Source organism: Phyllobates terribilis, unplaced genomic scaffold (assembly GCF_046119375.1).
Source record: "Phyllobates terribilis strain yellow unplaced genomic scaffold, ASM4611937v1 Scaffold_236__1_contigs__length_3049075, whole genome shotgun sequence".
Classification (NCBI taxonomy): domain Eukaryota; kingdom Metazoa; phylum Chordata; class Amphibia; order Anura; family Dendrobatidae; genus Phyllobates; species Phyllobates terribilis.
Genome location: NW_027362996.1, coordinates 489093 through 503756, shown reverse-complemented (window position 1 = coordinate 503756; position 14664 = coordinate 489093). Strand labels below are relative to the sequence as shown.

General features: G+C 48.3%; 2 non-coding genes and 2 pseudogenes across 2 annotated transcripts; all 4 read right to left on the bottom strand.

Annotated features, from left to right (window-relative positions):
• Positions 1-125: 125 nt before the first annotated feature.
• On the bottom strand, positions 126-219 carry LOC141216900 (U2 spliceosomal RNA; annotated as a pseudogene).
• Positions 220-1334: 1115 nt separating this feature from the next.
• Positions 1335-1514, bottom strand: LOC141216789 (U2 spliceosomal RNA; annotated as a pseudogene).
• Positions 1515-7706: 6192 nt separating this feature from the next.
• LOC141217099 (U2 spliceosomal RNA) lies at positions 7707-7897 on the bottom strand. Its single transcript, XR_012285972.1, has one exon. It is a non-coding gene; the product is annotated as a U2 spliceosomal RNA (small nuclear RNA).
• A 1115-nt stretch (positions 7898-9012) lies between these two features.
• Positions 9013-9211, bottom strand: LOC141216827 (U2 spliceosomal RNA). The gene has a single exon (XR_012285824.1). It is a non-coding gene; the product is annotated as a U2 spliceosomal RNA (small nuclear RNA).
• Between the last annotated feature and the right edge of the window lie 5453 nt (positions 9212-14664).

Below are 14664 nucleotides of genomic sequence, written 5' to 3'. Positions count from 1 at the left end.
CACGACAAGTCCTTGTGCCCGTTGGTCAGCCTGTCAGACGACACATTTGTCCACACAGTCTCCAGCGTGTCCTGGTGAAGTCCTGTGATGTTCTCCACGTCATCCTTGGCTCTGATTAGCTTGTGGATAGTTTTGGGCTTCCACAAGTCGGGCTTGAGTCCCTCCAGTTGATAAGAACAGATACTACACTTGATCTTAGCCAAAAGGCCGAGAAGCGATAACCAGAATTGGTTTCAAACTACGGAGCCACCCAAGGATCCTGAAAAGTCCATTTGTGGAGATGAGCTCCTGGACTCCCGTTAAGAAGACATGTTGTCAACCTCTAGATCCCTTACATGCCTGCACTTTTCGGCTTGCTGCTGCTGCAATCCACGCGTTTTAGATCTGCATAACTCCACCTCTTTAAACACAGCACCTTCACCCCCTGCTGTTCCCACCCGCCTCAACACCGTTGGAAGGGAGGAGAACCAATTAAGGCGGGGGGTGGGGTGGAACGAGCAGCTGTCTACCCTTAGCAGGAGGGCTCCTGATTACATACCTCTCCTGCTGCTGCTGCTGCTGGCTGTCCAGCAGCAGACTGAAGGTGGCTGCTGCTGTGCACAGGTATATAAAGGCTCAGAGCCTATTATGACACGCGCAGCCAGCGTTCCATTGCCACATTCCATCTACTGCAGGCAGGATACCTGGCTGGCTGAATGTCGCTGAGAAGCTCACAGAGACCGCCATAAGCAACAGTTTAACAGAATGCCACAGACTAATCAACCAAACTTTTTGGGTTGGGTTCTCTTTTATAGTCTGCAGGCATTAAATGAAAGAAGTCAGTGTTCCAGCAGAAGGAGACAACGTTTCAGAAAAGGCATTGTAGCAAACCAAAAAAGAAATTTTAAGCGCAGCAGAGTAACCAGCGCACATACCTGTTAGCTCAGGTGAGTTTAAAAGGCTGCTGTTGATAACAAGGGCATTTGCTAAATAGATGGTGTGTGTGCAACAATATACTGAAAGGTCAATTATATTGTGCAGCTTATCTCACCACCTGTAGTTATTTAGGTGAAAGCTCCAAAATGCTTGCCTAATATGTCTGTTTATCCAAAAGGAAGTAAAAAGGGAGAGCTAGAAAGATAGCATTGCATCACATTACATGGCAATGCAATGCACAGTTGCTGAAGTTGAACCAAAATGAGCTTGTAATCTGGCTTCTGCAACTTTGAACATGAAAAATCCAATGAGGAGAAGAAAAGCAAAGCCAAAGAGTCCATCCCCAAATCCGACAAACAAGCAAAATGAACAAAAAACATTGAATTCAATTCTTTCTGATTTTAGAAACTGCATTAAAGAAGGGGTGCACCGGTCCTGGAGATACTGCAATACCAGGTCAATGCGTGGAGTGGACAGAGCAAGCTCTTTTTCCATCTCCCTTTTCTAAAAATCCATTTAATATATGGTCCCCAGATAGGGGACGTATCAGATATTAAACTGATAAGAACAGATTTTTTTTTTTTTTAACCAAATCAGATAGGCCGGAGCATAAGCTCAATCAAATCGACTTACAAAAGCCTTTCATTGACACTTAGCCTTTCATCACACTTGGTATATAATCAAAAATAAAACCAAACCTTATCATCAGGTACATTATACACTACTAATTAAACTTTACCAAAAACCTCCACTTTTTAAACTTCCAGATCCCTTCAGCATCTATAATACTTCCACGTTCCTGATCCCAGAGGTATATTACATACATACGTGACAGAATCAATCTCAAACATTCATTAACTGACATTTTCTTCCTTTTAAAAACTAACAAATTCCTCGCATCCCACAAACTTTCAATTACACACACCACCAACAACCATAAAATCCTATCCTTAATTCTACTACATGCACCCATCCCAAACATAGCAAGTTTCCAATTAACATACTTTACACCCACCAATTCCTTGCAAAGTCCCCCTATACCCTTCCATACATCATATGCAAAATCACAATCCCATACCATATGTCTAACATGCTCTCTCAAACCACATCCATCCCTCGGGCATACCTCAGATTTAACTAAATCCTTCTTCTTTTGCACATCTCTAACAGGCAAAATGTCATGCAATATCATCCAAGCGATATCTCTCTGTCTGTTAGTCACACCATCTATACTTAATTTTCTCCACATCTCGGTTACTTCCTCCCCTCTCAACCCATTGATATTACATACCACCTCACGCTCACGCACCATCCTAATGACTTTCTTCTTTTGCCTAAAATCACTCATGTTAACGGACAACAAATCATACTTCCTTACAAATTTCTCAACACAACCATACCATACAGGACACTTAAAAGCAACAGGCACTCTAGCATCCCTTTTGACCCACTTTAAGCCATAAAGCATCCATCCAGCCGAATACTTCATCATATAAGCACACTTATTACTTTTCCCTAGAACCACCACCACCATTTTCACGTAACTAATCCCTAAAAAGAAATCAATATTTGGAAAATCCAAACCACCATTTACACATAACTTATAGACATATTTCCGTTTCAATTTCTCCATGCGACTTCCCCAAAGAAAATTAAAGATGAATTTCTCAGTTTTCCTAATTTTCTTAAAAGCAGCAGGATATACATTCGCAACAAACAACAAAATAGGCAAAATAACCGCCTTAATAATCAGAACTTTCCCAGTCAGAGTTAATTCTCTCATTCGCCAAAAATTCAACTTGCGCACCACTCTCACCCCACAATCTTCCCAACTCTCATTTCCTTTCAAATCATCATTAAACTTAATCCCAAGCACCTTTATTGCACCATCCTCACACCTCACACCATCCATCCGTACATTCCTCTCACCAAAACATTTAAAGGAACTCTTAGTCCAATTGACCTTAAAAGCTGAGACACTACAAAACAAACTTAATATCAACCTTGCCCTACTCATCGCAGCCATATTCCCACTCACAATCACTACATCATCCATGTAACCTAGAATTCTCACATCCTTTCCATTACTCCTAGGAATAATCACACCTCTCATAACCTTATCCTTCCTAACCATACACATCAACACTTCAATCACACTAATAAACAAAAAAGGGGACATAGGGCACCCCTGACGCACTCCTGATTTAATTCTCACTTTCTCACTCAACCACCCATTCACCAAAAATTCACTTGAAACATTACAATACAAACTCCTAACACAGTTTACAAAATTCCTGGAATAACCCATCTTAGACAAAACCTTAAACATAAAGCTATGTGACACACGGTCAAAAGCTTTTTCAAAATCAACCGAAAACAATAAACATTTCTGCTTACGACTCATACAATCCCCAATCACATCACGCAACAACACCAAATTTTCAGTCATACTTCTCCCAGGCACTGCACACACTTGATCTTCATCCACCACACCGCCAATCACTTCCCGCATCCGGCTAGCCAACAATTTACTAAACACCTTATAGTCTGCATTCAAAAGGGTGATTGGCCTCCAATTCCCCAAATCCTTTTTATCACCTTTCTTATGAACCAAAACCACCACCCCATCTCTCATAGATTCACTCAACATATTCTCCGTGAACATATACTGGCACACCTCCAATAAGTCATTTCCCATCGTGTCCCATTCCTTAACATATAACTCCACGGGCAGTCCATCCTTCCCAGGTGTTTTATTCTTACTCGCAGACATCACCACTTTTTTAACTTCATCCAACACAATTACATCATCCAATATTTCACGTTCATCCTCACCCAAACAACCTTCTAAACACCCCAAAGCATCAGTCAACATCCTATCATCAACCCATTTTTCCCCATACAACTCCTTATAAAACAACACCACCTCCTGCATCACATCCTTCCCACTCACACACACCCCATCACCATTCACCACCTCATCCATATCTACTTTCTTCCCAAAAACTTTTTTGAAAAAAAACCTTGTGCATTTCTCATTTTTCTCCAAATGTTCAATCTTAGAACGGTAAATAATTTCTTTCCCTTTACCCTCAATATATTTCTTAATCTCTTCTTTCACTTGACACATCAAAACATCCACATCCACTCCAATCATCCTTAACTTCCTCAGCCACTCCAGTCTAGAGCTTAAATCATTAAATTTTGCTCTATTCATTGCTGCTTTCCTCCTGCCCCTTTTTCTAAAGAAAAAAACAATCTCACTCTTCATCCAGTCCCACCACTCAAGCACATTCCTGAAATCACTTTTTTTATCCCTCCACCTAACATACATTCGCCTAAAATCACGCATGATCCTATTATCTTCCAGCAAACGCACATTAAGTTTCCACACGCCACCACCATATACAAAGGAAATCTTACCTTCTAGACGTGCCCTCAAACACACATGGTCAGAGAAGGGAACATCTTCCTGCTGGAAATTCCTACAAATAACATTTTGTGAAGAAAAGAAGATACGGTCTATTCTAGACTCTATTCCTCCCCTGTCGGCCTTATAGGTCGCAGGAGGTGGATTACCTAAAAAAACTTCCGCAGCATCCTGTAAGGAAAAATCCGCCACAAGACTCTTGAGTCTTTTACCTGTAACATCCATCTTATCCCCCTCCGTCACACAATTGAAATCTCCAACAAAAATTATTGGCATTTTGCCAGATAAAAAAAAACATAATTTCTCAAAAATTTCCAGCCTCTCCCCTTTATCTATTGGTGCATACATATTTACCACCCTAACCCTCCACCCCCTACAATTTAACTTACATATTACACACCTCCCCGCCTCCACCACCATGTAACTTTCTATCTTAACACTATAACCCTTCACCAAAACACCTACCCCACAATTTTTATTACATACAGAACCAGACCACACACTTTGACCTAAAGGCCATGCATTTTCACTTAAGGGATCGGAGATCCCACACTCCTGGACACAGTATACGTCCGCATCCAAGTTGCTCAAGTAGTCCAAAATTGCCACTCTTCTCGACTCAGATTTAATCAGCCTAACATTTAGCGACAAGATGCTGAGAGCAACTTGGGCACCCATCTATTAATTTGATGTGGCAGGTCACGACAACATGCCCACCTGTACATCATCCTAACCCTTCTGGGGGTAGGACGCTGGACGTGCAGATATCGTAGTTTGTGCCTTCCCCCAAAAAAGACACATCTTGGGGATCGGATGCAGTAGGGTACACCCGGGCTGGACTCACACTGCAGTCACTTAAAGGGGAAAAGGATGGTTCAGTTTTCTTCTTTTTCTTCACTGAAGCGCCTCCATCTTCATCTGAACTATAATCCCGCCGCTGGGGGTCAAAGTCCCCCTGACCTCCCTCCTCCTCAAGGTCAGAAACGACATCGCTCCAGGCCACATGCGGTGTTCTGGTCAGATCAGACTCCTCTTCCCCCTGCAATGTAACCATCATGTCTGGAATTTCAGCCTCCAGATCCTCCACCGGGGCCACTTCCATGCCTATACGATCATCAGTTATTGTCTCAGACTCACTGACATCTGAAGCCACAGACGCGGCCCTCTGCACCGGTGGCTCAGGTGCCAGCTCCATATTTCCTCTTACATTCACACGAACCAGTTCTGGAAAAGCAACCCGAGCCTCCTCCTCATCCAGGAAAGCCAGAGTAGATATCGGAGCAGTCGGAGTTGGAGCAGTCGGAGTTGTAGCTGTGGGTGCAGGAGATTCATTTCTTCTCCTTCCCCTTCCCGCTGCCCCTGCATATGAACCAGGATGGAATATACAGTCTCTGAAGGCATGCCCCTTCTCTCCGCAGAGATTACAGACTATTTCATTTTTGCAATTATTGGAAGAATGACCCACCTCATTGCACTTCCTGCAAATAATCTGTCTGATGTCGCATGCTTCCTGAGTATGGCCATACCTCCTACAATGACGACAAAACCTGGGCGCATTGGGGAAGAACAGGTAACCCCGTTCACTCCCAATGGAAAAATTTGATGGAGGATAATGTATACCCCCTGGTTCATCAGGACTTTCCCGGAACTTGACCATGAAACGATATTTACCGGTCCATAGTTCCTCCTCATTCATGACTTTTACTGCCACCTTGGTAATATAGCAGTGCCTATTTAGAAAGGCATAAATCAAAGCCAAGTCCACATGTGGGTTGTACATGAAAACAGTCAGAGGTACCTCTTTGGAGCAATACAAGATGACAAAAGTCAGCCCATCCAAATATTGATTGTCCAGATTCTTTTTCAAACAATCATAGAAATTGTTGCAAACAGCCATAGAAGTAAATACAAGATTATACTTGCTTTTGAATTGCTGGAGGCACAAGATTTCTTCCTTCTTCACTTCAAGGAGTCCAAACAAAATCTCCTTCACCACGAAGCTGAGGGTAAAGATTCCTTCTTTGCCTTCTTCCACATCAATCTGGGTTCCAAACTTCACTCGAGCCTCACCGGGCCCAGCGTATCGAATGCGTCCCATTATCGCTAGTCGTGTCTACTGGCCAACTCCTTATAGCAGCAAGTGACTTAAGCCATAAAATGGCGATGCCACAGGGACAAGAGTTAACGCACAGACAGCCAAATGACTAGACCCATTACAGATCTGAGCCAAAAGGCCGAGAAGCGATAACCAGAATTGGTTTCAAACTACGGAGCCACCCAAGGATCCTGAAAAGTCCATTTGTGGAGATGAGCTCCTGGACTCCCATTAAGAAGACATGTTGTCAACCTCTAGATCCCTTACATGCCTGCACTTTTCGGCTTGCTGCTGCTGCAATCCACGCGTTTTAGATCTGCATAACTCCACCTCTTTAAACACAGCACCTTCACCCCCTGCTGTTCCCACCCGCCTCAACACCGTTGGAAGGGAGGAGAACCAATTAAGGCGGGGGGTGGGGTGGAACGAGCAGCTGTCTACCCTTAGCAGGAGGGCTCCTGATTACATACCTCTCCTGCTGCTGCTGCTGCTGGCTGTCCAGCAGCAGACTGAAGGTGGCTGCTGCTGTGCACAGGTATATAAAGGCTCAGAGCCTATTATGACACGCGCAGCCAGCGTTCCATTGCCACATTCCATCTACTGCAGGCAGGATACCTGGCTGGCTGAATGTCGCTGAGAAGCTCACAGAGACCGCCATAAGCAACAGTTTAACAGAATGCCACAGACTAATCAACCAAACTTTTTGGGTTGGGTTCTCTTTTATAGTCTGCAGGCATTAAATGAAAGAAGTCAGTGTTCCAGCAGAAGGAGGCAACGTTTCAGAAAAGGCATTGTAGCAAACCAAAAAAGAAATTTTAAGCGCAGCAGAGTAACCAGCGCACATACCTGTTAGCTCAGGTGAGTTTAAAAGGCTGCTGTTGATAACAAGGGCATTTGCTAAATAGATGGTGTGTGTGCAACAATATACTGAAAGGTCAATTATATTGTGCAGCTTATCTCACCACCTGTAGTTATTTAGGTGAAAGCTCCAAAATGCTTGCCTAATATGTCTGTTTATCCAAAAGGAAGTAAAAAGGGAGAGCTAGAAAGATAGCATTGCATCACATTACATGGCAATGCAATGCACAGTTGCTGAAGTTGAACCAAAATGAGCTTGTAATCTGGCTTCTGCAACTTTGAACATGAAAAATCCAATGAGGAGAAGAAAAGCAAAGCCAAAGAGTCCATCCCCAAATCCGACAAACAAGCAAAATGAACAAAAAACATTGAATTCAATTCTTTCTGATTTTAGAAACTGCATTAAAGAAGGGGTGCACCGGTCCTGGAGATACTGCAATACCAGGTCAATGCGTGGAGTGGACAGAGCAAGCTCTTTTTCCATCTCCCTGTTCTAAAAATCCATTTAATATATGGTCCCCAGATAGGGGACGTATCAGATATTAAACTGATAAGAACAGATACTACACTTGATCTTAGCCAAAAGGCCGAGAAGCGATAACCAGAATTGGTTTCAAACTACGGAGCCACCCAAGGATCCTGAAAAGTCCATTTGTGGAGATGAGCTCCTGGACTCCCGTTAAGAAGACATGTTGTCAACCTCTAGATCCCTTACATGCCTGCACTTTTCGGCTTGCTGCTGCTGCAATCCACGCGTTTTAGATCTGCATAACTCCACCTCTTTAAACACAGCACCTTCACCCCCTGCTGTTCCCACCCGCCTCAACACCGTTGGAAGGGAGGAGAACCAATTAAGGCGGGGGGTGGGGTGGAACGAGCAGCTGTCTACCCTTAGCAGGAGGGCTCCTGATTACATACCTCTCCTGCTGCTGCTGCTGCTGGCTGTCCATCAGCAGACTGAAGGTGGCTGCTGCTGTGCACAGGTATATAAAGGCTCAGAGCCTATTATGACACGCGCAGCCAGCGTTCCATTGCCACATTCCATCTACTGCAGGCAGGATACCTGGCTGGCTGAATGTCGCTGAGAAGCTCACAGAGACCGCCATAAGCAACAGTTTAACAGAATGCCACAGACTAATCAACCAAACTTTTTGGGTTGGGTTCTCTTTTATAGTCTGCAGGCATTAAATGAAAGAAGTCAGTGTTCCAGCAGAAGGAGACAACGTTTCAGAAAAGGCATTGTAGCAAACCAAAAAAGAAATTTTAAGCGCAGCAGAGTAACCAGCGCACATACCTGTTAGCTCAGGTGAGTTTAAAAGGCTGCTGTTGATAACAAGGGCATTTGCTGAATAGATGGTGTGTGTGCAACAATATACTGAAAGGTCAATTATATTGTGCAGCTTATCTCACCACCTGTAGTTATTTAGGTGAAAGCTCCAAAATGCTTGCCTAATATGTCTGTTTATCCAAAAGGAAGTAAAAAGGGAGAGCTAGAAAGATAGCATTGCATCACATTACATGGCAATGCAATGCACAGTTGCTGAAGTTGAACCAAAATGAGCTTGTAATCTGGCTTCTGCAACTTTGAACATGAAAAATCCAATGAGGAGAAGAAAAGCAAAGCCAAAGAGTCCATCCCCAAATCCGACAAACAAGCAAAATGAACAAAAAACATTGAATTCAATTCTTTCTGATTTTAGAAACTGCATTAAAGAAGGGGTGCACCGGTCCTGGAGATACTGCAATACCAGGTCAATGCGTGGAGTGGACAGAGCAAGCTCTTTTTCCATCTCCCTGTTCTAAAAATCCATTTAATATATGGTCCCCAGATAGGGGACGAATCAGATATTAAACTGATAAGAACAGATTTTTTTTTTTTGATTGAATATATCTTTTATTAGCACAAAAAATAAGTTAACAGACAGTGTACAGTGCCGCAGCCCAGTACACACAGAATTCTACATCATATTTACATAGCATGAGGATACGACGCACTAACTAGACACATCACACCCCTATGCTACACAAAACACTCAATCTGAAAGAAAAGCATGTCAATCAATACAGTACGACGAACCGTGATAAGGGATGGGGATTGAGAAAAAGGGGATGGGGAGGGGAAAATCACAGGCCCGAAGCTTTATTGAAAGACAAGACACATAAGGGGAGAGGGGGAGGAGGGGTTTAGTCCTCGTCCTCGTCCTCCGGACCGTCCATGATGGAATAGTCTCTGAGCAGGCTGTGGATCAGCCTGCGGCAGTCCTGGATGGACATCCTCTCCCTCCTCAAGATGAGCCGGTTCCTGGCGACCCAAACGGCATCCTTGAAGCAGTTCATAAGGCGCCAAGCCTCCTGGATGGCTCCGACGGTATGAACCCCAGGGAAGAGTCCGTAAAGCACAGAATGGTGCGATAGGCTCGCCCTGGGGACAGAGTTCCTCAGGTCGTCCTCAAGTGCAGTCAATAGGCGCTGTGCAAATCCGCAGTCCCAAAAAGTGTGCAAAGATGTTTCCTCCACGAAGGGGCACCTTGGGCAGTACCGGGTCTTGCACAGGTTCCGGGCATGCATGAATGACCGGACGGGCAGTCCGCCCTGAATCGCCATCCACGACAAGTCCTTGTGCCCGTTGGTCAGCCTGTCAGACGACACATTTGTCCACACAGTCTCCAGCGTGTCCTGGTGAAGTCCTGTGATGTTCTCCACGTCATCCTTGGCTCTGATTAGCTTGTGGATAGTTTTGGGCTTCCACAAGTCGGGCTTGAGTCCCTCCAGTTGATGCTCCCCCACAAATCGAACGACGTCTCCGTAGAACCATGGCGTCGTCCAGTTGTAGGGGAAGGAGCTGTCCCACTTGTCCCAGCCGAGTCGCCTCCAAAGAGGAAGCAGGAAGAAGCGAGACATGGACCTGCCCGCGGAGCCATTCTTGACTTGCAAAGTCCGGCGGACACAATCACACACAAAAGAGGATCGCAGGAGGGTGGGGATATCTGGAACGCCCTTCCCACCCTTGCGAGGCTCCTTGTACATGACGGCCCGCCTGACTCTGTCCATCTTGGATCCCCAGACAAAGTGAAACACTGTCCTGGTAATGGCCCTGCACACAGTGACGTGTGGGGGCCAGGCCTGCGCCGTGTACTGCAAGACGGGCAGGACCTCATTACGCAGGATGAGTGCCTTACCCTCACAAGTGAGGTGTCTGAGGCTCCAGAGTCCGATCCGTTGCTTCACCTTGGCCAAGCGTTCTTGCCAGGACTTGAGGGCCGCTCCTTCCTTCCCGAACCAGACTCCCAGCACCTTGAGGAAATCCGGTTGAATGTTGAAGGGGAAGGGGGCGGAGGAGGCCGGCTGCCAATCCCCGAAGAGCATGGCTTCCGACTTCCTGCAGTTGACTTTGGCCCCTGAAGCCCGGCCGAACCTCTCACACGTCTGGACGAGGGCGTCGACTGAACCACGATCAGCGCAGAAGACGGTGACGTCGTCCATGTAGAGCGAGCACTTGACCTCGTGTCGTCCCGGACCCGGTGCGGTGATCCCTCTGATCTCTCCATTCTGCCGGATAGCCTCTGCGAAGAGTTCTATAACACAAACAAAAAGAAGAGGTGATAGAGGGCAGCCTTGTCTGACCCCAGAGAGGACAGGGAAGGGGTCAGTCTTCCAGCCGTTCACCAACACCGAGCTGTGGATATCAAAATACATCAGACGGACATACGAACAAAACATGTTACCCAAACCTAACCGGTGCAGAGCTCGGCCCATGAACTCGTGGGAAACCCGGTCGAAGGCCTTCTCCTGATCCAAGGAGACCAGGGCCGCGTGTGCGCGGCGGACCTTGATGTACTCGACCGTGTCCCGCACGAGAGCAAGGCTGTCTGCGATGCGACGTCCAGGGATGCCGCAGGTCTGGTCCGGGTGGATGATCCGTCCGATGATCGTCTTAAGTCGTGTCGCCATCGTCTTGGCCAGGATCTTGTAGTCCACGTTGAGCAGAGTGATGGGACGCCAATTCCTCAGGTCGCACCTCTCTCCCTTCCGCTTGTACAGGATCGTGACCATTCCTTCCCTCAAAGATGGAGGCATTCTACCCTCCACCACCATCTCCTCGTACAGGTCCAACAGGTCCGGACAGATGAGGTCTCCCAGCGCTACATAGAGCTCCGCTGGAAGACCATCACTGCCCGGGGTCCTGCCGGTCCTAAAGGATTTAGCGGCAGAGAGCAATTCGCCCACCATCAGAGGTTTGTCCAAGGCTGCCGTGCCTGCAGGATCAAGATGGTTAGTGATACCTGACAGGAACTTATCAGCAGCATCGGGGTCGGTAGTCTTGTGGGAGTAGAGTTCGCTGTAGAAGTCGCTGACGACCCTCATCACGTCCTCCTTCCCACGTCGCATGTTTCCGCTCTCGTCTCGCAGCTCGTTCAGGGGCGTGTGACCGGCATGAAGTTTCCTGAAAAAGAATGAGTTACATTTCTCACCCTTCTCCAGATTCTCCACTTTGGAACGGAAGATGATTCGCTTGGACTCCTCCTCAAAGTGCCTTTTCAGGCTCTTCTTGGTCTCCTCCAGCTCCTCCCTCACGTCCCAGCCGCAGTGAAGAAGGTCCTGCAGCGACCGCAGCTCGCGCTGCAGCCCTCTGAAGTCCCTCCTCTTCTCACACGCCTGTTGTCGACCCTTGGCCTGAAAGAAACAGCGAAACTCAAGTTTAACATATTCCCACCAATCAGAGACTGTTTGGAAGCTACCCTTGTAGGACTGCCACATTGCGTAGGCTGCTCTCAGCTCCTCCACGACTTCATCCTGAGCCAGCAGAGCACAATTCAGCTTCCAGGAGCCGGGGCCGGACGGAAAACCGTCGCCGAGGACACCTTGTAAGTGAATGGCTCTGTGGTCGGAGAAGAAGCAGGAGACCATCGAGTGCCTACTCTGCCTGACTGCCCGAGAGGTGAACACAAAGTCAATCCTGGAGCGGAGTGAGCCATAGGGTCGGCTCCACGAATAGTTCGTGGAGCCTCTCCCCATGGAGCTCACCACGTCCTGAAGAGAGGCCTCGGTTACCATCTCGATGAGCAGCTTGGACGTGATGTCCAACTTGGCAGATGTGCCAGAACTACGACCGTCCTCCTCGATGGGGCAGTTGAAATCCCCGGCCATCACTAAGGTCCTGGTGGTGGCAAGCTGAAGCCGCAGGGTCTGGAAAAGCTCCAAACGCTCATTCTTCAGTGGGGACGCATACACGTTGATGAACCTGACAGGTTCTCCCGCCCAGTTGCCATCTACAACAAGAGCCCTGCCGCAGATGAGCTCCTGGACGGACTCAAGCGTGAATGCGCCCCCCCTGATCAGAATTGCGACCCCCGCAGACTTGCAGTCACCCCCACCGGACCAGTAGGATGGACCGTGGGACCACTCCCTGGCCAGATGTTTGAAGGACCTAGAGGAGGGAAGGGAACATTCCTGCAACATATAAACATCACACAACTGGGAAGTAAGGAAGGCATAAATAGTCTGACGTCTGAACTTGTCCTTGATGCTCCTGACATTAATGGAAAATAAGTTAATATTAGCCATCATGTAGGGAAAAAAGAAAAAGTTAGCGCAGGCAATACACCTTAGTTACCACTCCGGTCGGGTGGTCCCTCGTCGGTGTTGACTGCTGGTGACGGGATCACCAGCAGGCCCTCTTCCTCCATCTGGTCAAGCAGCGCGGCCTCGATCTCGGCGACCACCAGTTCCTCCTCTTTTGGCTCGGCCACCAGGGTCTCAACCATGTGCTCCATCTCTTCTGGCTCAGGGAGGGTATCCTCCTTTTCGCCTACGAAATCCAGAATCTTCTTTTTGGAGGATTCAGTAGCAGGGCTGTCCTCCACCTTCCTCTTTCCCCGGGTTGGAACTGGGGAGACAAGAAGGGGAAAATCCTCCTCGGAATAGATAGCGGCGGGTGGAGGAAAGGTTAATTCCACCGCTACCATGGTCTGGGGAGGGAGAGTGGCTGCCGGGGCAGGGGAAAGGACACCTGCTGAGGAGTAGGGGAAGGAGGAAGAGGAAGTGGAATCCTCAGCAGGGGTGGCCGGGGTGGGGGGGGATTGGACGGGGGTGGCAGGGGGAGGGATCGAGAGAGGGGTGACAGAACTCTTACCCTCCTTTGACTTTTTCTTCTGCTTCGGAGCTGCTGGGACCGTCGCTGGGGCTTTGGCCACCGACTCCTTGACCGCTTTGGCCTTGGTCGTCTCGGCCTTGGCCGCTGGGGCCTTGGTCGTCGCGTCCTTGACCTTCACAGGCCTGGTCGTCGGGGCCTTGTCCTCCGTAGCTGGGGTCGTCGCAACCACCGATGCCCAGGATCTCTCACGCCTGGGGCAATCCTTGTACAGATGAGCCGCCAGCCCACACAGGTTGCAGGACGTCTTCTTCGGGCAGTCCTTCGAGCTGTGTCCCGTCACTCGACAAATCCTGCAGGCATCCTCCTTGCAGTCCTTCATCTCGTGGCCGTTCTTGCCGCATCTCCTGCAGTTCCGCGGCATGTCCGGGTAATAGATGAGGCCGTAGGAGTTGCCCAGGGAGAATGTCGGGGGCAGGTGCCGAAGTCCGTCTGAGTACGCCAGGTCCCTGTGAAGTCTAACGGTCACCGACCACTTACCTGTCCAGAAGCCGAGTCCATTCAGGATGTGAGAGGGTTCCTTCACAACCAAACAGAAGCGTCTCAGGAAGGTACAGATGTCTTGGCCTGGGGTGTGCGGGTTGCGCATGGAGACCGTGATCCTCCTTTCATCCCTCTGGATAGGGCAGCTACCTGTAAAGGCAGAGAAAGAATTATCCGGTCCTTTTGCGCTTACCATTTCCCAGAACCTCCTGCAGGTGTTCACAGTGGCGAAGGTGACGAAGAAGATCCCCGTCAAGAAGGTCTGGATGCTGAGGGTGTCCGACCTGGAGAAGCCTCGATCCAGCAGCATCTTCTGGCAGAACACGTCCGAGGACATGTCCGGCACCCTCCCATCCACTTCCTTCAGCTTCAGGGCCACCGTCTGCCGCATCCATGGCTCCAGGGCTGGAGCTTCGTGGCGGGGCTTCTGGGGTCCCTTCTGCTGGCCAGTCGTGGAGGCAGAGTCCTTGGGGTCAGAATCGGCTCCTGGCTGGGCCCTCCTGGCTGTCCCCAGCTCCAGGCTCTTCTTTTCGGCCTTCCTCGCAGCGCTTGCCATGGCTTTCCTCCTGCAGTTACTTCTTGGAGCTGGATCTGGAACTCTTCCCGGAATGGGTGGAGCTATGCAGATTCTTCTCCCGTCGTGTTCTGGACAAATTCCCCGAAAGGTCTTTGTCTCGATGATTTTCTTCCTCGAAGATTCCACAGGACAGCCCGATTCTTCTCCGAGTCTTC